This window comes from Balaenoptera borealis (genome assembly GCF_965194805.1).
Source record: "Balaenoptera borealis genome assembly, chromosome: 3".
Classification (NCBI taxonomy): Eukaryota; Metazoa; Chordata; class Mammalia; order Artiodactyla; family Balaenopteridae; genus Balaenoptera; species Balaenoptera borealis.
The window spans coordinates 116,477,562-116,504,205 of record NC_138866.1 but is presented as its reverse complement, the minus strand read 5'-3'; the positions used below and the strand labels follow the sequence as shown (position 1 = coordinate 116,504,205).

The following is a 26,644-nucleotide window of genomic DNA, read 5'->3' as shown; positions in this document are numbered from 1 at the left end:
GTTCTGACCTTTCCTCCTGTGCTTACCAAGGGGCTGACTTCATTCTGAGGTCAGATGCACGGGTGTGCAGGCAGGGAACAGAAAAGCCTCCTCCCTATTCTGCAGAGGGAGGAGGCCACGTTGAGGCTGGGACTGAAAGAGCCACCCAGACCTCACAGGGAAATCAGTGTGGCAGCCAAGAGGTCACCTGAAAATCTGGCCCTTTGCCCCTTGCCCTCAAGCTCAGCCCAGATCCTGGTGGATTCCTCCCTGCTAGTTCTAGTGAGGGTAGGACACTCTCTATGAACCTTACAGGCGCAATCAGCACACGATTGAGACACATTTGAGCTCCCTAAAAGGAAGGACTTTCTTAATGGTTAGAGCTGCCTGAGATGGAAAAGGAAGTTATCATGATAGGTAATGAGCTTTCCATCCCTGGAAGGGTTCAAGATTGAGGTGGATGATCTCTGGGTTAAGGGCAGCGTGGAACAACAGATGAGACTAGATGGCCTTCCAGCCCCCAAATAATAGAGTTCCTCTAGTTTATTAAAAACATTGTGTTGCAATGAGAGGAGTGCTAGGGTCAGAGAGCAACAAACTGGACACCCTGGCCAGCGGCATTTCTTCTCTGCAAAACAGGGATTGTAATGCCTCCCCAGCTGGGTTGCTGTGACAAGGAAGGACAACGGCTCCCATGGCAATTGCCATCTCCCCGTAGGCCTTCCCACATTGTTGATTACTGCACAGTCACTTATTTCAAGGTACGTATGTATTCTCTCTCCCGTTACTAGATTGTAAGTTAGGCGATCATCCAACTCCTTCTGGCCCCTGCACAGCCGCCCTCCACCCCAGGCCTGGTGCTGGATTCCTGTCTATAGGAGCCTCCCAGTGACCCTGGTTGAATAATCTCTTGGTATGGTGGGAGGGCAAGGGCCAAGTTCAGGCACAACTGCCCAGTTCCTTGGAGGCGACAGGGTGAACCTCACCCCAGGGCTGTGACTTCAGTTTACTGAAGTTTTGAGTTTTGAGCTGATACCCCACCCCTGGCCACAGGATGAGGGCCTGGTCCTTACTCTCACCCCATTAGGGCTTCTGGGCCCAAGCCCTTCCTTGTAGTGTTTGTACTTCCAGTCATGTAGCCTCATCTCCTCTGGCCTCTTGAACTCAGTACACCCTTCAGGCTGGGGCTTAATGAGTCCCTTACCACTGACAGCACAGTATCAGCAAGGCGACCAATTCCATGACGCTCCCCAGCTGCCACCTCAACATCACCTCATTCTCCCCCAGCCGCAGCTGTCCAATGGGCAGAGCTGGACAGATACTACAATACCATTGAAAATACCTGGTACATGTGTGACTAATTTGAGGCTCAGAGAGGTTGAGAGACTGGCCCAAAGTCACAAGCTGTGAAAGTGGCAGAGACAAGACCTCAGTCAAGACGTTCTGACTCTTAAAAAGACTTGGGTGAAAGCAATCTACAGATTCAATGCAATCCCTATCAAATTACCACTGGCATTTTTTACAGAACTAGAACAAAAAAATCTTAAAATTTGTATGGAGACACAAAAGACCCCGAATAGCCAAAGCAACCTTGAGGGAAAAAAAATGGAGCTGGAGGAATCAGGCTCCCTGACTTCAGACTATACTACAAAGCTACAGTAATCAAGACAATATGGTACCGGCACAAAAACAAATATAGATCAATGGAACAGGATAGAAAGCCCAGAGATAAACCCATGCACATATGGTCAACTAATCTATGACAAAGGAGGCAAGGGTACAGAATGGAGAAAAGACAGTCTCTTCAATAAGTGGTGCTGGGAAAACTGGACAGCTACATGTAAAAGAATGAAATTAGAACACTCCCTAACACCATACACAAAAACAAACTCAAAATTAAAGACCTAAATGTAAGACCAGACACTATAAAACTCATAGAGGAAAACATAGGAAGAACACTCTTTGACATAAATCACAGCAAGATCTTTTTTGACCCACCTCCTAGAGAAATGGAAATAAAAACAAAAATAAACAAATGGGACCTAATGAAACTTAAAAGCTTTTGCACAGCAAAGGAAACTATAAAGATGAAAAGACAACCCTCAGAATGGGAGAAAATATCTGCAAATGAAGGAACTAACAAAAGATTAATCTCCAAAATATACAAACAGCTCATGCAGCTCAATATCAAAAAAACAAACAACCCAATCCAAAAATGGGCAGAAGACCTAAATAGACATTTCTCTAAAGAAGAGATACAGATGGCCAAGAAGCACATGAACACCTGCTCAATATTACTAATTATTAGAGAAATGCAAATCAAAACTACAATGAGGTATCACTTCACACCAGTTAGAATGGGCATCATCAGAAAATCTACAAACAACAAATGCTGGAGAGGGTGTGGAGAAAAGGGAACCCTCTTGTACTGCTGGTGGGAATGTAAACTGACACAGCCACTATGGAGAACAGTATGGAGGTTCCTTAAAAAACTAAAAATAGAATTACCATATGACCCAGCAATCCCACTACTGTGCACATATCCAGAGAAAACCATAATTCAAAAAGACACATGCAGCCCCATGTTCACTGTAGCACTATTTACAATAACCAGGTCATGGAAGCAACCTAAATGTCCATCAACAGATGAATGGATAAGAAGATATGGTACATATATACAATGGAATATTACTCAGCCATAAAAAAGAACAAAATTGGGTCACTTGTAGAGACGTGGAAAGACATAGAGACTGTCACACAGAGTGAAGTAAGTCAGAAAGAGAAAAATAAATATCGTATATTAACTCATATATGTGGAATCTAGAAAAATGGTACAGATGAACTGGTTTGCAAGGCAGAAACAGAGACACAGATGTAGAGAACAAACGTATGGACACCAAGTGGGGAAAGTGGCGGGGGGCGAAGGGGGGGATGAATTGGGAGATTGGGATTGACATACATATACTAATATTTATAAAATAGATAACTAACAAGAACCTGCTGTATTAAATAAATAAATAAATGAAAATTAAAAAATAAAAAAGTAAAAAGTAAATAATAAATAAATAAAATAATGTTGAAAAACCAAACCAAACAAAAAAAGACTTGGGTGGCCTCAGGTCCTTGTTCTACCACTTAATGGCAAAGTCCCTCTGGTCAAGTTTCTAAACTGATCTAAATCTCTGCTTCTGTAGCTATAAGATGGAAACAATTATGTTACCTGCCCAATAAGTTGTAATAAGAATTAAATGAGATATTTGGATAGAAGGCTAAAGAAAAAAAAAAAAGGAAATTCTGACTCTTAGTTTCCTGTTCTTTCCAACATAGTACACATCTCTCCTCTTTCAGCCTCTCCACCCAAGCTCTTACTCCTCCCTACTTGTTCCATACAGTACAGGGCACTACACAAAAGTGTAAAGAAACTGTATAGGAAGCAGGGTTTGGAGGAGTCAGAAAGAATCCAAAGGTTTCGATCTTGGCTGTTATCTGCTAGCTGTGTGACTTTAGACGAGTTACTCAACTTCTCTGAGCATCAGTTTCTTTACCCGTAAAATTCGAATAACGTTATCCAGCTCACTGGATGCAATGAAGTGACCAAATGCTAAATGCCTGGCAAGGTGTCTGGCACGGAGGTGGGGTGGGGAGGGTGTGCTCATCACACACTAGTTCTACCCTCCCCTCTTCTCCTGTAAGGGAGAGACTCTGACCTCAATTAAGTGTTTACGTGGGGAGGGCCAAGCTCTGGCAGGAGAAGGAGGGGGCTGAGCTGGGCCGAGGGTCAGGAAGAGGGAGGGAAAGGCTCTGGCCTCCAGATGTGCGTGGCTGCTGGGCCTCTCCCTGGGCCCAGGGCCACCCTGGTCTCCCTCTGAGAGGGGGAGGGCCCGGAAGGAGGAAGTGTTCGTTTTGCAGCTGAACGGCCCTTATAGCCTCTTAAGAAATGGAAGCAGGCTTTTTCCTCCTCTGAGACAATCTCTGTGTACACTCCAGGTGGAGACAAATTGTATCCTGTCCTCCAATCCTAAAAATGATTTATTGTGGCCAGCGGGTGCACTTTCTAGATGACGATGGCTAAAACTCAGTCCTGTAACCGGAACACAAAAAAATGTACGAGGGCAGTTTTTGTTTCCGTCTCTGACTCAGGTGACGGGGTGGGGGGGAGCTCATGGTTACATCCTTGGGGAGAGCTGTCAGTTGGGGAGCCCAGGAGGCCTCAGGATCTGCCCTGGTGGATACTGGACACTTGTTGTCATGGGGCAGCCCGTCAGGATCTGTGGGAGAGCCACTCCCTGTCCACGGGCTATCAGAGAAAAGCTGACATTTTTAGTCTTGTTTGGGTCACTACCTGTGTGACCTGGGATAAGGCATCTTCTTTCTCCAGGCTTGGTGTCCTTTTTGGTGAAATGCGGGTATCAGCCACACCTACGCCTTGGAATCGCTATCAGGATGGGACATGAGAACACTGGGGACGGGGCTTTGCAAAAGGTGTGCCGAACGACAGATACTATCATCAATATCTCCTCTGAATTCTTCCACAACATTCTGGGTTCACGAGCGATCACTGGTCAACTAGTCCTCCTCCAACTCTGAGTCAGCCCTGCTTTCCAGAGCCCAGGGCTGGACACATGGGAGGGATAGAGCGCATGTTCCCAAACTGAAGGGAGCAGAAGTGGATCAGCCCGGGGTCTTGAGAAGCGTGTCAGGTCAGGCAGTAATTACTGACGGACTCTTCACTTCAGTTTCCTCCTCTGTGAAATGAAAGGCTAGGATCTTTTTAGCAGAACACTTTCTCTAAATAAAATATTACTCAGAACTCCAAAATGTAAAATGGGCAAAGTTGGAGATGTTTGCATTCAAATCTAGCAGGAAACTGGGAGTACCTTCAAGCAATGGTCCTGGGACTGAACCGTGGAGCCCAATTTGAGAACCTCTGGTATGAGGAAAGGGGCCAGAAACCCATGTTCCAGCTGGCTCAGCCACTAACTCACTAGGGACCCTCAGGCAGATCCCTCCTTCTTCTCTCACAGGAGGTATTTGGGCCAGATGGCCCACCCTCTAGCTCTGCCATGTAATTGGTCTTACTGGGTTCTTTCTCACTGGCTACCAGGACTTCTGAGAAGATCTTGTAGCCATTCAAGAAATACCCAGTATGAAGAAGCTGGACCGCAAGTGTTCTTGCTTAAGTGCTCTCTGACTGCAGTATCCGCTGGGTTTGGGCCTCCAGGGATCCAGGAGTCCCTAGAGGGTCTGCCTCTGAAGTCCCCATACCCCATGGCACAGCTGATCTCAGCAGGGATGCAGGATGGAGGAAGCTGGCCCACTGACCCACTACCATATTGAACAGCACAGATTACAAATCATTTCCATCACTGCAAACAGTTCTGTTGCATGGCACTGGTAGAATATCAATTAGCCCCCCAAAGTCACATCCTAGAGGAAAAGAATCCAACTGAACGTCCACACCTGGGAGCTCCTGGCTGGGTTGCACAGGGACCACAGAAGGTCAGGATCTGGAGTCACCCCACTGACTTTCTCTCCATCCTTAGCAGATGTGGAATTCTTAGGTTCCACGCCAACTCACAGAGCCTCTTGGGCAAGCCCCTCAGTCTTCTCAACCATGAAACGGGGACTCCTCCCCTTTGTCATGTTCCATCTTGCCTCCCTTACACCATCAGGGTGTAGATCAAAGTCAAGTGCGGATGAACACGGTTGGGATGGCACCTTCTCAACAGACTGCCGATGGAGGATTCAGATCTGGCACCCATGGATGCCGCACTCTGCCCATCACCCGACGCAAGTCCAGCCAGGTATGGAGTCTATTCCTGGAGCAGGCTTCTGCCCTGGATCCCTGCAGCCTTTCCTGTTCTGCTGGGCAGGACTGGACACGTGAGGAGAAGGCTGCCAGCCTCCTCTGCTCCAAGCTCTTCAGGAGAGCTTCCCATCTCCCCCGAGATGGCTCCTGAGCTGGGCAGTTGCCAGATTCTGAAGTCCCCAGATTCTGTCCTGTGTTCCCTTTTTCTGGCTCATCACACTAATAACAATAGCCTACATTTATTAAGCACTTACTGTGACCCAAATATTTTACATTCATTACATCCTGTAATCCTTATAATAACCCCAAGGTAAAGATACAACTATTATCCCCATTTACAGATGCAACTGGGCTTGTTCAAAGTCACTTAAGTGGAGTAACTGGGATCTGAACTCCGACCTGACACCAGGGTCTCTTACTTTACATGTTTGCTCCCCAATCACACTGGATGTTAGTGAGGGCAGCAGCTATGTCTCATTCTTCTCCATTTTTCCAGGCCTTACCATTAGGCTTAATATAGTATTGATGAATGTTTACTAAATATGTGAATGAGTAAAGGAATAAGAGGACAGCAAGAAGGAAGAGTGACCCTGTCACTTCCCCTTAAAGCCTCTAAAAACTCCCTTGGTCCTCCCACATCATAAACCTTGCCCATCCCCTTATAGGGATCTGCGGGACCAGATCCCAACTTGTAAGATCCCACCTGGGCAGAAAGCAAGGAGAAGGAAATATCTGCCTCCCTATGGGCCCAACTTTTCTTACATGTGGTCCTAACACAAAAAGGCTTTCATAGAACCATAGCCTGCCAGCGCAGAAGAGGACCCTTGGGTCCACTAAAATCTAGCCTTTCATTTCACAGACTTAGGCCCAGAAAGAGGAAGTGATTTGTCCAAGGTCACACAGCAAGGTCACCTGATGACCAATCCACCCTGCAAGCCTCCTTATGGGAGGGAGGGTGGGGGAAAAAGGGATGGGGGGTGAGAGGATAGGACATGGTGCTGCCACCTCTCCTCTGCAGGTAGACCTGGGGGGACTGTCTGGGGTGGGCAGGCCCCACCCAGGGAAGCACCCGCCTTCTACTGGGATTCTGAGTTCTGTATGCCTCGGCCCAGGGAGGGAGGGGGCGGTGGAGCCCAAAGCACAGGCCCAACAGATGGTTTCTATTTGCAGCCACTGCGCCTGGTCTGTGCCAGACTCCTGACCTATTTTGAGGAACTGAGGGCCCCACTGGCTCAGGGATGGCCTCCCACTCGCACCCCTTAACCCACAGTTTGGCAGGAGATCAGATGGGTGGTTCAGGGCCAGTGGAGGTGGGGAGTGGAGGAGGAAAACCTTTGAAAATGAGGCTGGGGTGGATGCCTGCAGGCTTGAACTCCAGAGCAGGGATCCTCAGAGTGTGAGCCCCAGGCATCATTTGGGGTGTTTGTGGAAATTCAGGTTCCTGGGCCCCACTTCAGCCCTGCAGGATCACACTCTCTGGGAGTGGGCTGGGGACTCTGCATTTGAACCGAGCTCCCCAGGTGATCCCTGTTATTCAGTGTACTGTCTGTGGACCGTAGCACTGGCATCATCTGGGAGCTGGTTAGAAATGCAGAATCCCAGGCCCCACCCGGGACTGAAGGAGAACCTGCAGAATCTGCGTGCATCAGGATCACCCCTTGGGCTTGTTAAAACACAGATCGCTAGGCCTCACCTCCAGAGTTTCTGATTCAGGAAGTCCGCGGGCCTGGGAACATGCATTTCTAACAAGTCGCCAGGTGAGGTGAAGCTAACTAAGTCCCCGAGCTGTACTGCAAGGGTCACTGTACCCTCTGAAGCCCTAGTGCTCTCACCTTTCAGAAGTCCCTTTACCTCTCCGAGTTTCAGTTTGTCCATCTGTAAAATGGATATAATTCACACCTTTTTCCTAGGGCAGTTGTGAGGCGCCAATGAAATAATAACGGGTGTGAAAGTGCTTTGTGAACTACTATTGTTATTATAAAAATTATTATATAAATCAATTTGTACCTTACAAGGTGGTATAGGCCCTGTCATTGGCCCTTGACAGCCGCCCTGCCGTACAGCAAGTCAGTCAAAGAGCTATGTATTCCTCGAGGGCTTTATTCTGCATTCCTGGACTGTCCAGCACAAGACCAGGCATGGAGTAACTGCTCAATAAGGGCTGGCGGAATTCAGCCCAAGAGGGCTGATTCCCAGGCCCTCTCCCTTTCCACTGCGGTCTCTACTTCTCACATCCTCCTTCAAGGCTCTCTGATCCCTTGGTAGGCGGAGCTAAGCAACTTTTTTTTAAAAAAGGTTGTTTGATAGTTGAGGCTAAAGGGCGAGCTGGGGACACACCAGCCCCAGATGCCACCCCTCAGGCTCCTCCCCCGTGAAACGCCCTGCCTGACTCTCAGGATGAGTTGGGATCCCATATTGAGAGCGCCCGGCCCAGCCCCTGGCACATGGTGGGCGCACCCTCCATTCAGGGGTCCTTCCCACGACGGGATCTGATCACCTGGGCGTCCCCGAGCTGGGGCACTGCAGGGCTCGTACGTTTAAGGTCAGGCCTAGCACGGGCTGATGCGGCTCCCTGGCAACGAAATCTCCTAAAATGATGTGCCAGGCGTGCTCCCCGGGAAAGGGGGCCATCGGAGCTGCTCACAGGTGGCATCCCACGGGCCTCCCCGGGGCACTGCAGAGGAGCCCTTCTACTTGTTGGTCCCTGTACGCAGGGGACCCTCAGACCATCCACCTCGTGGACCAGGACCTTGGCTCCCTGTTGCCTGGAAATGCAGGAAAGATGGGCTGCTAAACAGTCCCTGGGGGAATGTGTAATGTGGCTTGGGCCTTCTCCTTCCCAAGAGATAACTTATCTAAATTGCAGTAGGAGGAGGGCTGCAGTATCTCTGTAGAGAACAGAGGCAGCCAGCCCATCTCTCAGTGCTCAAATGAGAAAGGAAAGGTTGAAAACCTTTACATTACTGTCAGTCATCTTGGGTACAAGAGGGGGCAGTGAGCAGACACCAGGCCACATGCACAGAGCTTATTCAGGGACAAACTCTGCATTGATTACTCTGCACTGTCCCCAAGGGATGTGTGTGTGTGTGTGTGTGTGGCTTTTGTTTGAAAAACCCTCTGACCGATGACTGTCTCATGATGTTCTACCTTTCACCAACTGCATTATGAAAAGAATCTACTAGTTAATTTAGGACCCAGCAAGGAAAGGGGACTCTTCCTGGATCTTTGGCCAATTCCCCTAAGCACAGCCTCTGTTCCCCAAACTCACAAGGGACACAGCCTCCTTCTAGGTGGCTGTGTTGTGTCCCCAGGGGACCTCCAGCTCAGCTCCAGAGCTCTGCCCAGTAGAAGGGACCCACACTCAGTGGTGACTGGCTTGGGGTTTAAATGTGAGCTATGTGAGGCGGTGGTTGGTAACAGAGAGAAGGGCATGGAGAGGAGGGCAGAGAGAAGTGTGAAGAGGATCATTTTTACTTTCTAGATGTGTCACTGTGCTTTTTAATCTTTAGCACTTTCTAACCGTGAACCTTCCCTCTCTTCCTCTTAACGGCACCTGTTCACCCAGAAAGGGTTAGGACTGTTCAAGCAGGAATCTGAACAATTCAGGTTTTCTGACATCCAGTATGGGATTTGCAGCTACACAACAGTCTTAAAAGAGTCAGACTTGGGCTTCCCTGGTGGCGCAGTGGTTGAGAATCTGCCTGCCAATGCAGGGGGCACGGGTTTGAGCCCTGGTCTGGGAGGATCCCACATGCCGCGGAGCGACTGGGCCCGTGAGCCACAATTACTGAGCCTGCGCGTCTGGAGCCTGTGCTCCGCAACAAGAGAGGCCGAGATAGTGAGAGGCCCGCGCACTACGATGAAGAATGGCCCCCACTTGCCGCAACTGGAGAAAGCCCTCGCACAGAAACGAAGACCCAACACAGCCATAAATAAATAAATAAATAAAATTAAAAAAAAAAAAAAAAGAGTCAGACTTGAGAGGCTTTTCTTGACTCCCATCTCCCCCTGATAGCAAATGAAGGATGTCACCTGGCTGACCAGATAGCAGAGAAGTCCTGGTCAGACACCAGAGGGAGGGGAAAGCCCACTCCTTGCAGATGGAAAGACTGAGAATGGGAAGGAGACAGAGAGGGAAGTGCAGGTTCAGACGTGTGCCCTGATTTTCCATACTCTGGGCCAGAATCTCAGCGGGGTAGTGTTCAGTAGGATGAGGGTGGTGCCGAGGGCAGAACGTAGAGGCATTTCTCTCCAACTTCTTGACTGGGATTCTAGAAGGAGAGAGACCACTACTCAGGATGGCCCTGGGCCAAATAAGAGGTGGCCTCTCAGAATTAAGATGGCCAAGGGGAATGGTCAGACAGAGAGGACCGGGCACGCACTCTTGAGCCTTCTTCAGCCCTTGGCTGGTGGAGAGAACCCAGCAGTCATGCCTGACACATCCCAGAGGAGGACCTGGAAGATCTAAGAGCCGCAGGCCACCAGGAGTTTGCCACGGTGAGAGGCAAGCGCACTGCAGCAGAGGCTGTGGGGAAGACAGGCCTGGGGCAAGATGGATAGTGAGACAAAGGCCCAGCGGGGGATGGACCCTGCCATCAGGGCCAAGGGAAAATGGACCATGAGTTTGTCCACAGCAGACTTCAGTGGCAGATACCCAAAGAACGCCCTGGGATGGGACAGACCAGCCACACCTCAGTGGACATCAGCTAGGACATGTCTGAGGACCGGTGCAGAGCCAGAGGTCTCCCTCCCCCTGACACCCCGGCTGTCTACATCCCCAGATGCCATTTTACAAAAGAGCCGGAAGAGGAGGAGCTCTGAAAGATGAGCCTTTGGAGTCACTCAAGCAGAAGCCAAATTAGCCCAAAGAGGCTGAGTCTTTACATCACAAGACTGTGTAAATCACTGAATCAGATCAACTCCACTGGACAGGAATGAATGTGTTTTATCACTGTGACCCTTCGAGGTACGGCTCCTAAATGAGATCAGATCAGCTTTAGAGAAAATAAAGAAGCTGTATCTTCTTACACACTACTATATATAAAATAAACAACGAGGACCTACTATATAGCACAGGGAACTATATTCAGTATCTTATAATAACCTATAATGGAAAAGAATCTGAAAAAGAATATATGTGTGTGCGTGTGTGTAACTGAATCACTTTGCTGTACACCTGAAACTAACACACTGTAAATCAACCATGCCTCAATTTAAAAAAAAAAAGACTCTGTATCTCCTTTGCACACCCAAGTTGTCAGGGCCGCCACGTAAAGCCATGAAGGCTGTGCACTGCGCAGCTTGACCAAGTGGATGGCGCCCCCTGGAGTTATGCAGTGCGGCGGCGGGGTTGCCTGCGAGTCCCTTCACAATGAAGAAGTGGCCTCAGAAGCAGGAGGCAGAGTGAGAGAGCTCCCATCACAACCACAGAGGCCAGGCTTGAGCAGACAACAAGATAACCAGGGGGATCCCGTGCACTTGCAGCTCTGAAACGTCATCCCAGGCTTCTGATGCCAGGTCTTGTGGCTGCCCTGGGAGCTGGGGAGCCTGCCTGCTGGTCACTCTCTTGTCTTCCATTAGTAACGGTCAACAGAGAGAGTCTGTTTCTAGCAACCAACAGAGATCTCACTCCAGCAATGCAGAGGGACAACATGGGGCCCTCCTAGGGCAGCTGCCCTCAGCCATTCCAGACACCAGTCTACACTGCCAAGTGTCTACACTGGCAAGTGGAAGCGTCTCGTCCCTGGCAGCTCAAGAGAAGCGACTCCCCTTGCAAGGGTGCGTCAGGACTTTCTCTGGTGCGGTTGGTGGTGTCAAGAGGCTAATGAATTGGCTCCAGTGGGTCTCTGACCACCCTGTCCCCTGGGGACTCGCCCTTCCTAAGCACCTGCAGCATTTCCTAGCTGCAGCTCCCAGTGGGCACTCGGTGTGCACTTCATGGTCTGATCTGTTCTCTTTACATGCAAAAAGAAGGCTCAAGAAGGCTGTAAGCTGGGCCCCCATGCCAGCTTTGAAGGCTGGAAAGAGGAGGAATTCTAAAATCAGACAGACCTGGGTTTAAATCCTAGTACCACCGCTTACTAGGGACGTACCATACTTTGGACAAGTTCATTAGCTTTTCAGAACTTGCATTCTCAACTGTAAAAATGGAGAAAAACAATACCTACTTCTCTGGGCAGTTTCCAGCCTCTTGGTCTCTTTCAGAGAGTCCTGCACATACAGTCAATAGCCAATTGTCGGGTAAGTGACTGGCTTTTGAGGGGTTGGAGGGAGGGAGCCAAGCACAACTTTAACCGTTCCGTGACTCTGCCATCTGGGTGTTCCCTGGGAGCAATGGGACAAGTGCTTGGAAAAGGGAGGTGTGGCAGATGCTCCTGACTGGCTACATACCAGCCATCCCCACCCCTTTCCACCCACCTCCACTACAGGAGGGATACTCACTGTCCCAGCATCCCTCACACTTAGGAGAGACCCTATGACCCAGTTTTGTGGGGGACTTCTGGGAAAGATTTTTTCTCATTAATGAAAGAAGAGAGACATAAGAAAAACTCTTTCTTGACAAACTGGCTGATACACTGCTTCCAGCCTTTGTTTGCATTTGAGAATGTAAAGCCTGGAGCTGTGGCAGCCATCTTGGACCCATGAGGTGACAAGCCCATGATCAAAAGCTAACATGATGAAGAGGCAGACCAGAAGAATGGAAAAAGCCTGAGTTCTTAATGACACTGCTGAGCCACAAACCCAACCCTAGACCTCCTCCCTCCAGGCCTCTTGTTCAATAAATCGTAAATATGCCTACAGCTTGAGTCATTCTTGATTGACTTTTGTTACTTACAGCCAAAAGCATCCCAACTGATAGAGATGAAGCAGAAAGGGCAGGGGTAGCAGATGTCTCGGTCTTTGGCCATTGCCAGTGACCGGCCTCCATGAGGTCTCCATGTCTCAGAGGCTCTGCTCCCACAGCCAAGAACCTAGAGATTATGAGGAGACCTGGATACCACACAGCCCCACTCATGCCTGGCACGCCCACCCCTGCTGGAAGGCAAAGGAAACCAAGGTCCCTCCATTCCCTTTCCAGGTTTTCTCTCCTCTCCCAGTGGAGTTCCTCTGGGTGGGCTGATGCAGCCCCCTCTGTCTTCTCTGCACTTGTGGGAAAAGTTGCACAGCTCAGGGGTTAATAATGACGACCGTTGGGGGAAAAAAGCGATAATCAGATTCATACTGCCCGTTGCTACACAACCACCCCACACGGCACCTCCCCAGCAACACTGTAAAGGCTTGAAAAGAGGTTTCCCCCATCCCCCCTCTTTTTCTTTATTCCACTGAATGCTGTCATTACTACAGAAACCATGAGGAAGGGGTGAAGATGAAAATGAGGTTATGTATGTTAAACATCTGGCACAGTGCCTGGGGGGTAATGAGCAAACACCAGCACCCTGCTTTTCCCTTCCAACATGATGGCAATGCGGTGACAAAACAAAGACGCCGAACAGCTCCTAAAGGGCGGGGGTGCCTTTGGCAGGGGACCCTCCCATTGTCCTTATGGGGTTCTTGGTTTCTGAAGTACCTTCTCCTTTCTCTCATGTTACACACACACACAAACACACACACACAGCTGGTTCAAGAGCCCAAGCTCCTTGATTCCACTGTGAGTTGGGGTCACGGTCACAGGGTCAGGGTTCTCAATTAGCATCTTCTCCAGCCCCATCCCAATGTGCCTGATCCGATCCCCACCGAGGCTGCTCCCGTCACTGACCCTTCTGCTGGTCCCCCGTCCACTTCATGAGCACATCACAAAGCCCTTGAAGTTGCTGGGTGCTCAACCTTTTCACACACATCACTGCATCCCAGTCCTGGCCCAGGATGGGTTCTTTGCTTCAGGCCTCCCAGGTCACTCCGGTTCCCTGAGTGCCAACCCACTGGCAGCATCTGGCCTCTGCAGTCTCACCTCTGCAGATACAGTTTCTCTACTGACAAAAATCCATGGAGTCAGGACCACCCCAGTCTGTATGGCGCTTTGGTGAGAATAGACAAAGGTGCCTCTTCTTCTGGGCAGACACAGCTCCAGGCTAGAGCCCACAGCTTGATAAGTGGAACACGGGCTGGACTGCAGCCCCAGGTGCTCCTTTGCCGGGTGCCCTTGTGCAGGGCACAACACACACAACTGTCTGTGGCGGCCATGCATGGAGCCTCTCCAATCATCCTCCTGTGTTTCTGACCTAAGTGCTATTCTCGGACACTGACCACTCCAGAACTTTTCGTTATGGAGCGTCCCAGTTCCGGGGGCAACAACTTTGCAGAACACCAAGACCAAGATTGTGCAGTACTCCCCAGCACGGTCCCACGGCTCACTCAGCAGCCCCTGCAGGGCTCCCCTCTGCTAACACAAGTTAAAGTCATAGCACCTCTGCCACCCAGTTCCAATTCACTCCTCCCTGTCCTGCCTGGAGGTGAATCACACAGCTGTCGCTGGAGACACAGGGGTCCTTGTGTTAGCATCCCACCATGGTTAGAGGCCCTTCTCTACCACTAACAAGCTACTGTCACGGATAAGTTGCTTTACTTCTCAGGGCCTTGTCTGCAGGTCAAGTGGAGATAATAGTGGTGCTTCCTCATGGGTTTGATGTGAGGATTAAGTGAGAAAATGCATGTAAAATGCTTACATCATCACCTGACACATACTATGTGATCAATACATGCAGCTACTGTAAAATCCTTTGACTCAGCAGTTCCTGTTTCTTTGTCTATAACATGGGTAAAGCGATATGTCGCAGGTTTTAATGTTTTTGACAATGTGTAGGACTTGCTGTGTGCCAGGTACTGTAGTTCTAAGCATATCACAATATTAATTCATCCTCATAGCACCCCAGTGAGGTAGGTACTATTATCTTCCCCTGATTGCAGGAGAGGAAACTGAGGTACAGGGGTTCAGTAACTTGCCCAAGGTCACCTCGGGAAGAGGTACAGCAGGGATTCAAACCCAGGTCTTCCAGCTCCACTGGGTGTGTGCTTAACAAGTAGGCTGTGGGGCATCGACGCCTATTGTGGGAACTAAATGAGAAAACACATGCAGAGCGCTTGGCACACAGAAGGCACTCAATATACGCTCATTATGCTAATGTAGCATTATTGTTGAATGTTCATCATCATTATTACTAATATATGCAAAGTGCCCACCGAAATCAAGCTGCCCTTTCTTCTTCTCCCTCCCTCCAGCACTGATGTTGCTGTGTTTTGGTGGTGGGTGGGATTCTTGGCACTCTTTGGAGAAGGCTTCCTGCTGGGTTTCCAGTATGGGGGCAGGGAGAGAAGATTTGGGGTACAAAGGAGAGGATGAATAAACTCCCTCGGCACCAAGCCTCATCCAACTGGTGGTACCTCAGACACACAGCAAATCAAGTTGGCTCCAACAGGGGGAGGCTGGGCGGTGTGGGTAAGCAGGGGGCGCCCAGGGGCCTGTGGGATAGGGAAGCAGATGGAGGGAGACCAAGCTGCCCCTGCAAGATCCAACTCAGCAAATGATAACTAAGACGCCTAAGACCATCTCTGAGGCCCAGTGCAAATGCCCCTTCCTCCAGGAAGCCTTTCTAGATCTCCCAGTCGGATCAACCCCTTTCCCCTCTGCTCCTATAACACTTTATATTTCTAGCCCAGCCCCACCCATATTTTGCCTACTGTTTTAGATTCACAGCACAAAGAGGCCAAATGTCTCTTTGACTATAGGCTTCTGGGGAGCAGGGACCAGGTCTGTAATATCTGTATCCCCCGCAGGGCCTTTTGTACAGTAGAGGCTTAATGAATGCTTGTTAATTGAATAGTGAATGAATAAGACACAGCTCCTGCCCGCTTGGGGCCTTTCTCTCCTGTGGCCTCATCATTGCAGAGCAACTGACTGTGTGGTTGGTGAGACCCCGAGTTGGCCTGAGAGGTGAAAAACATGAGGGCCTGGGGGAATGTGGGGGGGACATGGGGGATGACGGCCTCTGTTCCCAACAACAAGGGCTCGGCCTCACCAGGAGGAGGGCAGTGTCACCCTGGGCCGCCTTTCCTTCCCCGCCCTGGCTTCGGCCAGCACCCAGTCATCCCCTCGGGCTGGGGGTCTGTCCAGGCCCCTCTACCTCCTGCACACTTCCTGCTCACGTCATCCCATCCCGCCATGAAGACAATGACCAGACCTGCCCTGGTGCCTCTCACCAAACCATCACTCTGGGTCTCCCCTCCCACTAACTGCTACAGCCAGACTCATCGCGTCCCAGGCACGTGGTAACCTCCCCCTCCCAACCCCAAAACGGCCCAAGGGGACTCCTGGCCTCTTCTCTCTGTGTCCTGGAGTCCCACCCATCTCTCCCACTCTCCCACACAGTTCCTGTACCCTCCCCACCAACATGCTCTTTCTTCTTAGTGTCCGTCTACACTGCGGGTCCCTTCACAGCGCTTGCAGGCACTTAGAGTAAGGTGCTCCACCCTGGTGCACTGCTTTTCCTGTGTTCAGATCTTGCCTCTAAATTCCCTGAGGGTTAGGATGGTGCCTTAGTCAACTCCAGATCTCCCATATGAAACCCACACAGCGCAAAAATAATAATGAATATACAAAATGAAAGCAAAACAAATAAGCAAGCAAAAATAAAAATTAATAAGTAACTTAATAAATAACATTTATTCAGTACTTATTATGTGCCAGGCACTGTTAGAAGAAATTTACGTGAATTAACTTAGTATTATCCTTCTTAGGCTGACATTATTGTACCCATTTTGCAGATGCAGGAATGGAGGCAGAGAGAAGGAAAGTAGCTTGCTAAGGTCCCACAGTCAGCAGTGGTGGGACTGGAGGTTAGACCCAGGAGTCTGGCTCCAGGGCCGGTGCTCAGAGCCCTCAACACTCTCATGAGTAATTGTTGAGGGGCTCGATGATACGCACCTCTTACCTGCTCTTCAAATCTGTAACTTCCACAGCGAGACTGGCAGCTGGGAAGCTAGGGTTACGGCCCCAGCCTCTGATCAGACCTCCGGGCCACTCTCTGAAGCTGTGGTTCTCAGCCCTTGCAGCACCTTAAATTCACCTGGGGAGGTCTTGTTTTCATAAGTATTGATGCCTGGGCCACCCCAGCCAAGGAGATGGAATGTTGATGATGGGATCTGGGCGTCTATATTTTTAAGAGGCCCCCTCAGTGAGAACTAAGAGCCGCTGCTCTAAAGGCGGTGATTCTCACGGGGGCCCTGGCTAGATCTCGCTACCTCGTCCTCTCACTCAAAGGCCGGCAGTCCTGCATCTGTATCATCCAGGCTGCTGTCTTCTTTTTGTCCACATCACTCCCCCGCAAAGGGCCCAGGGGAAGCAAAAGAGCAAAACTCAACCCAGTCATGGCACCAGGCCCCCTACCTGCAGCCAGAGAAGGCGCTGGGATATGAATGAGTCTGGAGTAGTCTTGAGAGGTTTTTCGACTTTCTTTGGGGCACTGAACCTTCCCCACTCAGTGTTTCCATCCTTAAGGTGTAATGACATAATTCCAACCCCCTGGGGATTGGTGCTATTTTTCCCATTATTTACATGTTTGTACAATTTGGTCTTCACCCTTCCTAGGAACGGGCTTTGATGGTATTACTTGCAGGGCCCTTGTGTACCTTTGATCTGCCGAGCATATCTGGTGGGGAAGGGCGGAGGGCCCTAGAGCCCTGGGCCTCCCAGGGAAAGGGGTGAGCTGCCAGAAATGAGGCCACAGCTTGTCCTCCAAAGGGTGCAGCCAGACTTCCAGGACAATGGCCAGTTAGGCCTTTGGTAGAGTATGTTCCAAGAGCAAAACAATCCAGGGGTAGTGCCAACTTCCTGGATTGAAAATACAGCATCTCAGGGTCAAGTCTTTGAAAGGAATGGATCATGAATCAACCCCTGTGCCCAAAGTGCCTGCCCAGACCCGCTGACCAGCCATTCTCTGCAGGGTCCAGCCTCTTCCATGCCACACCCCCTGCCCATGCTCAGCCTTCCGAATGGTCTGTCCCTCCTGGTGGGCAAACTCTTACTCATTCAAGGTCATCTCATCTGGGGAGCCTTTCCTCATAGTCCTAGAGACTAGGTACAGTACTGTCTTCTCAAAACATCTTTTCACATGGCTCATGGAGCCCTTAGCCCAGTGTGCAGTTTCCACACTTGTAGATCTACAAGTCTGGTTTCTCCCACTAGTATATGACCTTGGGGCAAGAATCCTTCCTCTCTGCAACCCCAGCACTTAGCCAGCACAAGCCACAAGATCCACAGACTCAAGCTGGCCCACAGATGTACGGCTCAAGGGCCAGCGCAGTGATTCAAAATGTTCTGAATTGGTTGCCAACATTAAAAAAATCAGGATATGTCCCATAAAAAATCTGGATTTCTTGCTTTTCTTGAAACACCAGATATCAGAAGATCTGGCCCCTCTGGGCCCACATGTCCACTGTTGCTCCTTCAGGGGCTAAGTGGGTTGTCCCAGTCCTGCCCAAGCCACCTCCTTCATCATGGTTCTTGTCTGCGTCTTGTAGACACTTGAACGCTGAGCCCTGGTAGAGGCATGCTGTAGGTAATTAAAAAAATATTGCTGGGAATTCCCTGGCGGTCCAGAGGTTAGGACTCCATGCTTCCACTGTGGGGGACATGGGTTCGATCCCTGGTCGGGGAACTGGGATCCCGCATGGTAGCCGGTGCAGTCAAAAAATAAATAAATAAAGTTAAAAGAAAACTGCTGAAGAATGAGTCTACTTTGACTTTCGAAGCAGCCAGTTCAGAAAGATCTATGCGTGAATCAAACAAACTGCATTTCTTGTTAGACAGCATTTCTGGACGACAGCTGGGGACAATTAAATTACCCCAAGAGGATACACTGTGGCACCTCCACACAATGGACTACTACTCAGCAATAAAAAGGAGCAAACTACTGACACCCCCAAAGCCATGGATGAATCTCAAATACATTACGTTGTATGAAACAAGCCAGACACAAGGCTGCCTGAGTGATTCCACTTGCAGGCAGACCTCGTTTTACTGCGCTTTGCAGATGTTGCATTTTTTCCAAATTGAAGGGCTGTGGCAACCCTGCATCAAGCAGGTCTATCGGCACCAGTTTTCCAACAGCCTTTGCCCACTTTGTGTCTCTGTGTCCCATTTTGGTAATTCTCGCAGTATTTCAAACTCTTTCATTATTATTGTATTTGGTGGTCTGTGATCAGTGACCCTTTCTTAAAATTTTTTATTTTTTGGCTGGGCTGTGCAGCATGTGGGATCCTAGTTCCCCGACCAGAGATCGAACCCTTGCTCCCTGCATTGGAAGTGCAGAGTCTTAACCACTGGACCACAAGGGAAGTCCCTGTGGTCAGTGATCTTTGATGTTACCATTGTAATTTTTTTTGTTTTGTATTTTTCAATTAAGATATGTACAATGTTTTTTAGACATAATGCTATATATTACACACTATTAAGTGTGTATAGACTACATTATAGTGTAGACATAACTTTTGTATGCGCTGAGAAACCCAAAACTTTGTGTGGCTCGCTTTACTGTGATATTTGCTTTATTGCAGTGGTCTAGAACAGCAATATCTCCAAGGTATGCACGTATATGATATTCTGGAAAAGACAAAACTATAAAGACAGAAAACAGATTGGTGGCATGGCCAGGCGCTGGGTCCTAGGAGGAGACGACTACAAAAGGGTAGAAGGGAATTTTGTAGGGGGGTGACGGCAACATGCTATATCATGATTTTGATGGTGGTTACACGCTGTATGCAGCTGTTGAAACGCACAGAACTGTACACTAAAAAGGATGACTATTACTGCTGTAAATTATACCTCAATAAACCTGGCCTTTAAAAAAATTACCGAAAGGAATTTTTGTCCTAGAATTTTTGTTCTGTCTCAATACAGAAACTTGCATAAAAGAAAGTTTCCAGTGAGAGATTCCTAAGCCCTGTTTGGTTGACCGAACAGACCTAGGTCCCTTTGCCCCTGTGGTGACGCTCTCTGCATACCCACTGCAAGGAGCCTTGTAGTGTAGCATGGAGAAAGGGTCCCTGGGAATACTGCCGCTTGTCCCCACTTGTCCTGTAATGTCCCCACTTTGGACAGGTGTAGCTTTCCGCTACTGGCACTGGAGCTAAAAACAAGAGACTCTTGGCCCAAACTAAGAGCCACTGAATTAGAATCTCTGAAGTTAGACCCCAGGAACCTGTCACTCTGATGTTTACAAAGTCCCTCATGTGAGTTCAGCATATAATATTTGAGATACATCGTATATTGGTTTTAGGCCCTACAGACAGTAGTTCCCAATATGAGTTCCAGGCTGGGGAAAACAATGAATGGTACCTTTCAAAGACACTGATGCTCTGCGCATCATTATTATTATTTGTGTTAGTAACTGTGTTCACTGTTGATTCTAATATCCAACCTCGGCAGGATGCTTCAAGCTTACAGAACGCCCTAACATGGATGACCTCATCTAATCCAGGCAGCTGGCTGGCTTGATTTATCCCCATTTATTAGATGAGGAAACAGAGAGGTTAGGTTGCCTGCCAAGATGGGGCAGGGGCAGGACCTGTAACCCTGGTGCTTTGAGTCCAGCTCTCCTCTTTCCATCCCTCTGTCCCTCTGGCTCGAAATCCTCCTTCCCACTGGAGGATGAACTGAGGAGGGCTGAGCAGAGAGGGAGGAATCAGAAAGGGTTTCCTCTCAATCCAGCTGTCAATAAACCTGTCTGTGTTCCCTGTGCCCAGGCTCAGAGCGGCTGCTGAAATCATGCTGAGGGGGTGGACCGCTCAAGGTGCCCGTCTCCAATCTCATTCCTAGCAAGTGGCACAAACCGGAGTTACCCAGGAGCTGTGATCCAGCAAGCAGTGATCGTACCCGGCCCTAGCTGCCTGTATCTGCTGCTCCCGGGAGCATCAGGAGCCTGGGTGCTGACATGGAGAAGCCCTGCAGGATCTCCAGAGCAAAGGAAGCTGAAGGCTGCCCTTGGCCTCTCCCACCAGGATGCCCAAGATGACTCCTGGACATTGTCCAAGATGGCCTCACCCACTTCTGTTTCTTTAGGAGGGGACGGGGTGGAACTGAGGAGGCGGGATAAACAGGGCAATGAGTGGGAAAGGCTGGAGGTCATTCCTGGCAGCTTGCTCATGTTGGATACTGCCAGCATTCCCACGTGACCTTCCAACAGTGCTGCAAAAGGCCCATAGTCTCTGTCTAGCTGCTTCAGTTCTCACCCCAGCTCTGCCACTCTGGAAAGTCTTGGGGCCTCAATTCCAGAGGCACAGGGTGAAGGTGAAAAGAATTGAGCCATATCCTTGCTGCATGACCCTAAGCAAGTAACATCACTTCTCTGAGCCTCAGTTTCCTCATCTATAAAATGGGGATGTCATTAATAGTGTTTACCTCATAGAGTTGATATGAAGATTAGATTCCATAAAATATAAAAAGCACCTGACACGTTCTAGGCCTCTATAAATTTTAACTGTCACCATTACCACCACCATCCTCAGTTTCTCAGTCTGTGAAATGGGAATAATTCTAAACCCTGCCCTGCCAACCTCACAGGGGTATTATGAGGTAAGGTAAAACTGAAAATTCCATGAGGACAGAGCCTGAGTCTGCTTTGTTCCCCTGATGCATCTCCAGGATTTAGAATAGTGCCTGGAAATATTAGGTGCTTAGCAAATATGAATGAATGAATGAATGAATGAATGAAGTGTGGGGATGTATCCTGTGACTCTGAAGGTACTCCATAGGGACGAGCTGCTTTTGTTTCTAATGAGTAGTCGGTGATGTCCAATGACAGAATGGGTCATGTTGGGAAGTGCTGAGTTCCCCATCACTGGAGGCAATTAAACTGGAAGGTCACTTGGCACAGGTGTCAGAGATGGGACTCACACATCAGGTTCAGGTTGAACTGGATGACACCTCGAGAGTCCTTCCAACTTATGCTCACGCATTCCATCCCAAATCCTTCAGCCACCAACTGCCTTCTCTAGCCAATTCACATTCAAGTGGATGTAAAACCAGCCCTGGCATCCTCATGCTGTGGTCACAGACTCCACCCAGATGCATGACCTCAAACCACACTCACGTCCACACACACTTACTCCACTTGGCACACACAGCCACTCACCGAGCAGTTGTCACCATCATCACTAACAACGGCAGCAGCTGAAGTACTAGGCGCTCACTGAAAACCAGGCTTTGGCCAAATCTGCCGCCGACCTGGTCTCATTCAATTCTCACTCCTAAGAGGAAGGACTCATTATCCCCATTTTAAAGATGAAAAACCAAGAATCAGAAAGTAAAATGACTTGCCCAAGGTCACATGTTTGGCGGGAGCTGGGTGCAAAGCTCAGCTCTGTCTCGCTCCAAAGCCTGTCCTCTTGAGCCACACTGCCTTCCTAACACAAACCAACAACCAAACCAAAGCAAATTCAACTGGTTCTCACAAGGCTGATTCCAGCGCAGCTGACATCCCAACCTTGATGGCAGCGCCAACTGAGCAATCTGCCCATTGGGAAGGTAGGTCATGAAGCCAAAGGCACATTTTCACCTCAAGTGCACGTGCACTGGTCTCCAGGTTCATGCAAGTGTGGAACCCCAGCCAGCAGTGGACTCCTGCTGGGGCATGAGCAGCACATGGACCCCAGCCTGCGAATGGTTCCAACCCACCTTTGTAATTCATCTCTATTACTGCCTTCCTCAACCATACATCACAAACTGCACCCTTCCCGGTCACCTCTGGGCCTCTGCCTTATCAGGAATGCCTTCTCTTCTCCTGGCAAACCTTATTCTCCTGCTCGGCAAAGCCTCTTTGATCCCTCTCTGATCATCCCTCCTCCGTGCTCCCTCTATAACACTTGCTCCAGTCCTCCATTCCAGTACTTACTGCAGTGTTCTCTGCCTCGTTGTTTACGTGTCTGCCTCCCTTGCCAGGCTGTGAGTCCCTTGGGGCCGGGGCAGTGGCTGATTCAATGCGCAAGTCCATCTGTGAGCACAGGGCCTGGCACTGCAAAGATGCCCAGTCAACACTGTGGTTTCATTACTAATGGCCAGGAAGGTCCCCACACAGGGCACCGGCAGGGTTAGCAGTGGTCATATAGTGGAGACTTTTCACTGCTGATATAATCCATCCACACGGAGCTGAGTAACAAGCCCATTAGTAAGCAGGCGAGAAGAACATCTGCGGCTCGTTCAGAAAGCAGTAACTTCCCAGAAGTGGACGGCGTGGCATCGGGATGTACCGTTCACACTGCTCCTAAGTGGAGCCCGGCCAGTAGACTGCCTTGCTTTCACCCAGCTGACTTTCTACCATTTGCTGGGGGATTTCATCACAGAAACTGGCTCCCCACCCGACCTTGCCTGACACACACGGCAGGATGACCTGGAAATCCTCTAACCCTGGTCCTGCCACAGCTGGCTGGGTGATGGCAGGCCCACCCCATCTCTGGGCCTCAGTTTGCTCATCTGCAAAATGGGAGAAACAACCCCTGGTACATCTGCCCTATAGGGCTGGGGTAAAAGGGGATGAGTGAGTAAAAGACGGAAGGCACTTTGGAAATATAAAAATGATTCAAAACCAAGATGCGGGGCCAGATGAGGTTGGAAGAGGAAGGCTCTCTTCACTCCTGTGGCTTCAAATCTCCTACAAGACCCACAGGCAAGGTCCTCTCTGGGCCTCGGCTTCATCACTTGTCAGATGGGGGGTTCAGCTGAATCAGTGTTTTCCAAACTTAATAATTTGTGTATCCCTGGCAACACGTTTTCACCATCTCTACAAATCACCTGAACCATATTTATTTTAAAATTTTGTTTAAATTGACTCTTTCTAAAATTTGAGCATCTGCTTGAGCCTCATTCTAAGCAACTTTATACATGACAAAACTGGTTTGATGTGTTAACTACATTTGTTTCTAATACACATCACATAAATATGTGACAATTAAACCAAACCATGTTCATCCAGGTCCCACTGAAACCATTTTGTGCACCACTAGTGGTCCATGTCCATTCTTTAAGAAACACAGAGAGAGGATCCTTCAGGCTCTTTCCAGCTCCAACAGCCCAAGGTTTACATCTATGTGATGCACCCACCTGGCACCCAACCCTGGAACAGAAGCCCTAGGAGATGGTAAGATAATCCCCACTTTCCAGAAGATTCCAATCTTGTTTGTGAAAAACTGTTTTCCAGTTACTTCAGTGTGCTTTACTTGTATTTTATTTAAAGTTTGCTCTAAGGCATTATACCTAAATGTATATATTATAGTGGGATGAAAAATTAAGTAGGTGACAAAATTCAGATTATAGGAAAGTCAGGGTAGGAGAACTAAGGCAAGGCAAAATGAATACATAAAAGGCTTACTGGAATTCTTGAATGCTCCCTGGAAGAGTACCACAGATTGGAGCTCTGAGCTTCCTAGAAGCCAAAGTAAAAATGGAAACATGATTCATTCTCCTTTCATTCTCATCAGCATGGTATATATAAGCAATGTCCTCATCTGCATCCCTGAGATAAATATGATGTGCTGGTCTCTGAGGCTGCTGACCTAGGCAGAAAGATGCTGCTCCCTTCTCCTGACAGGTGTCCTTGCCTCTCTTTGAGCCCACCTCCTGTACTGATGCCACTGTGCTCTTCCCCCAAATACAACTTTGATCAGATCACTTCCCTTTCTCAAAAATGTATGTTTTGGGGCTTCCCTGGTGGCGCAGCGGTTGAGAGTCTGCCTGCCAATGCAGGGAACACGGATTCGAGCCCTGGTCCGGGACGATCCCGCATGCCACGGAGCGACTGGGCCCGTGAGCCACAGCTGCTGAGCCTGCGCGTCTGGAGCCTGTGCTCCGCAACAGGAGAGGCCGCGATAGTGACAGGCCCGCGCACCGCGATGAAGAGTGGCCCCCGCTTGCCGCAACTGGAGGAAGCCCTCGCACAGAAACGAAGACCCAACACAGCCATAAGTAAATAAATAAATAAATAAAAATAAAATTTATAAAAAAAAAAAAATGTATGTTTTCCTCTTACCTCCAGAATGAAATTTTAAAATTTCAGGCTTGTATTCATGCATACCCATGAACTAGTCCCAAAGTATTTTTAGGGTCAAATCTCTGGGAACCTCATATTTGGATCTCAGTGAAACTGCCTGAGTCAAATCTTGGCTCTACCACTTAGAAGCCATGTAACCCCAGGCAAGATACATAACTTCCCTCAGCCTCAATTTCCTCGTCCTTAGCATGAAGACATAAAGAGCTCTGTCTCATGGGGTAATTCTGAGAACCAAATGTGATGACCCTGGAAAGGCACTGCTCACATGCCGTTAGCTCTTCTGCAGGGCCCTCTCGTATCTCCTGGCCTGTGCTCTTGCCGTGGCTTCACTCTGGCTGCCTTTCCCCTTTCTTTGTTGACTGAAATCCTATCATTCATCCAAATGCAGCTCAAGTGCCACTTGAACCAGGGGCTTCCCCTGATTTTCCCAATCAAAAGAACCCATTCCTTGCTCTCTTTTCCCACAGCACGTAATTTATATGCAATACAATACATGCATTATGTGCAACACTCAGCTGCGTTTCTCACCCTGGAGGGTTACCTCCTACTAGTAGGTTATAGGATCCAAGTGGTAGATTGCTACTGTCACAAAAAAAAAAAAAAGAGAAGACTAGAAAATATCAGCATGCATGGCATGACTGTATTTAGTTTTGTATATATAACATATATGTGTGTATATGTGCTTGGTCACAACACAAAATGATTTTCTTACTAGAAGTCACAGCCAAAAAATGTCTGGAAGCCGCAGCACTATCTGTGGGTTCGTGGAGGGCAGAGACCAAGTCAGGTTCACCTCTGTGTCCCCAGCAGTTAGCACAGAGCCTGGCACATAATAGGTACTCAGTAAACACCAACGGAAGTGAACTGAAAATCTAGTAATCCAGAACAGTGCGTTTACTGGGGCATTCCAGGTGCCCGAGATTCAACTGTAAACCCCCATGTTCAGCCACAATTTCTGGGGGCCCCGTTCAGGCACAGGGTCCATTCAGCAGGATTGCAGTTACCCAGTGGGGATTTCAAAATCGAGGATGCTGGGAAAAGAACAGTGTGGCTTAGTCCCTGCTTACCCAGGACCCCCTCACAAGACTCCATTTTCATCTTCTATAAGATGGGAGTGATGATGCCAGCAGCACCCATCCCACAGGGAGAGAACACAGTGAGGAAAGGCCTAGGGTTGATCTGGTCCTGCTCTTCACATCAAGTTTGCTGAGAAAGAACACACACAAGCACATGCTTATCCACATACACATGCATGCACATACTCACACTCACACGCACACACACACATAGTTACAGACATGCACATACACATACATTTCACAGGTGGGAGCATGGAGGCTCAGTGAGGGCAAGCGAGTTTCTCAAAGTCACAAAGCAGACTAGGGGCAGAGCTGGGACTAGACAAGTCCCTTGGTTCCCAGACCAAGAACGAAGAGAGGACAAATGATGTATTCAACAGAAAGATGTTTGGAAAAACACAGAAGGTCCCTTTCAAGAGTGAGAGGCGATGTCAGGCCCAACTGCACGATCTGCAGAGGCAAGAGGCTGCGGTGGCCGATATGTCCCTCTCCTCCCGTGCTGCCCCTGCATTCCGGCCCATCCCCAGCTGCCAGTCCCCTCGGGCCACCTGTGCCAGGACAGCACCCTGTCCTGCTCTGTAGAGCCAGAGGGAGCCGATGTCTTTGGAAAGCATGGACTTGGAGGCAAATAGACCCAGCTGTTACTTAATCCCAACAATTCCTGGGCCATTTTCTTAACCCCTCAGGGCTGTGGATTCTCATCTGGTAACCACAATTACTGCTCCACTTCCATGATTCTTGAG

General features: G+C 49.2%; 1 protein-coding gene across 3 annotated transcripts in view; it reads right to left on the bottom strand.

The window, feature by feature from the left end:
• CORO2B (coronin 2B) overlaps positions 1-26,644 on the bottom strand; it is a gene marked incomplete at its 5' end in the record, with an annotated part of 141,987 nt that overhangs the window by 75,877 nt on the left and 39,466 nt on the right. The gene's annotated exons all lie outside the window — the stretch shown is intronic.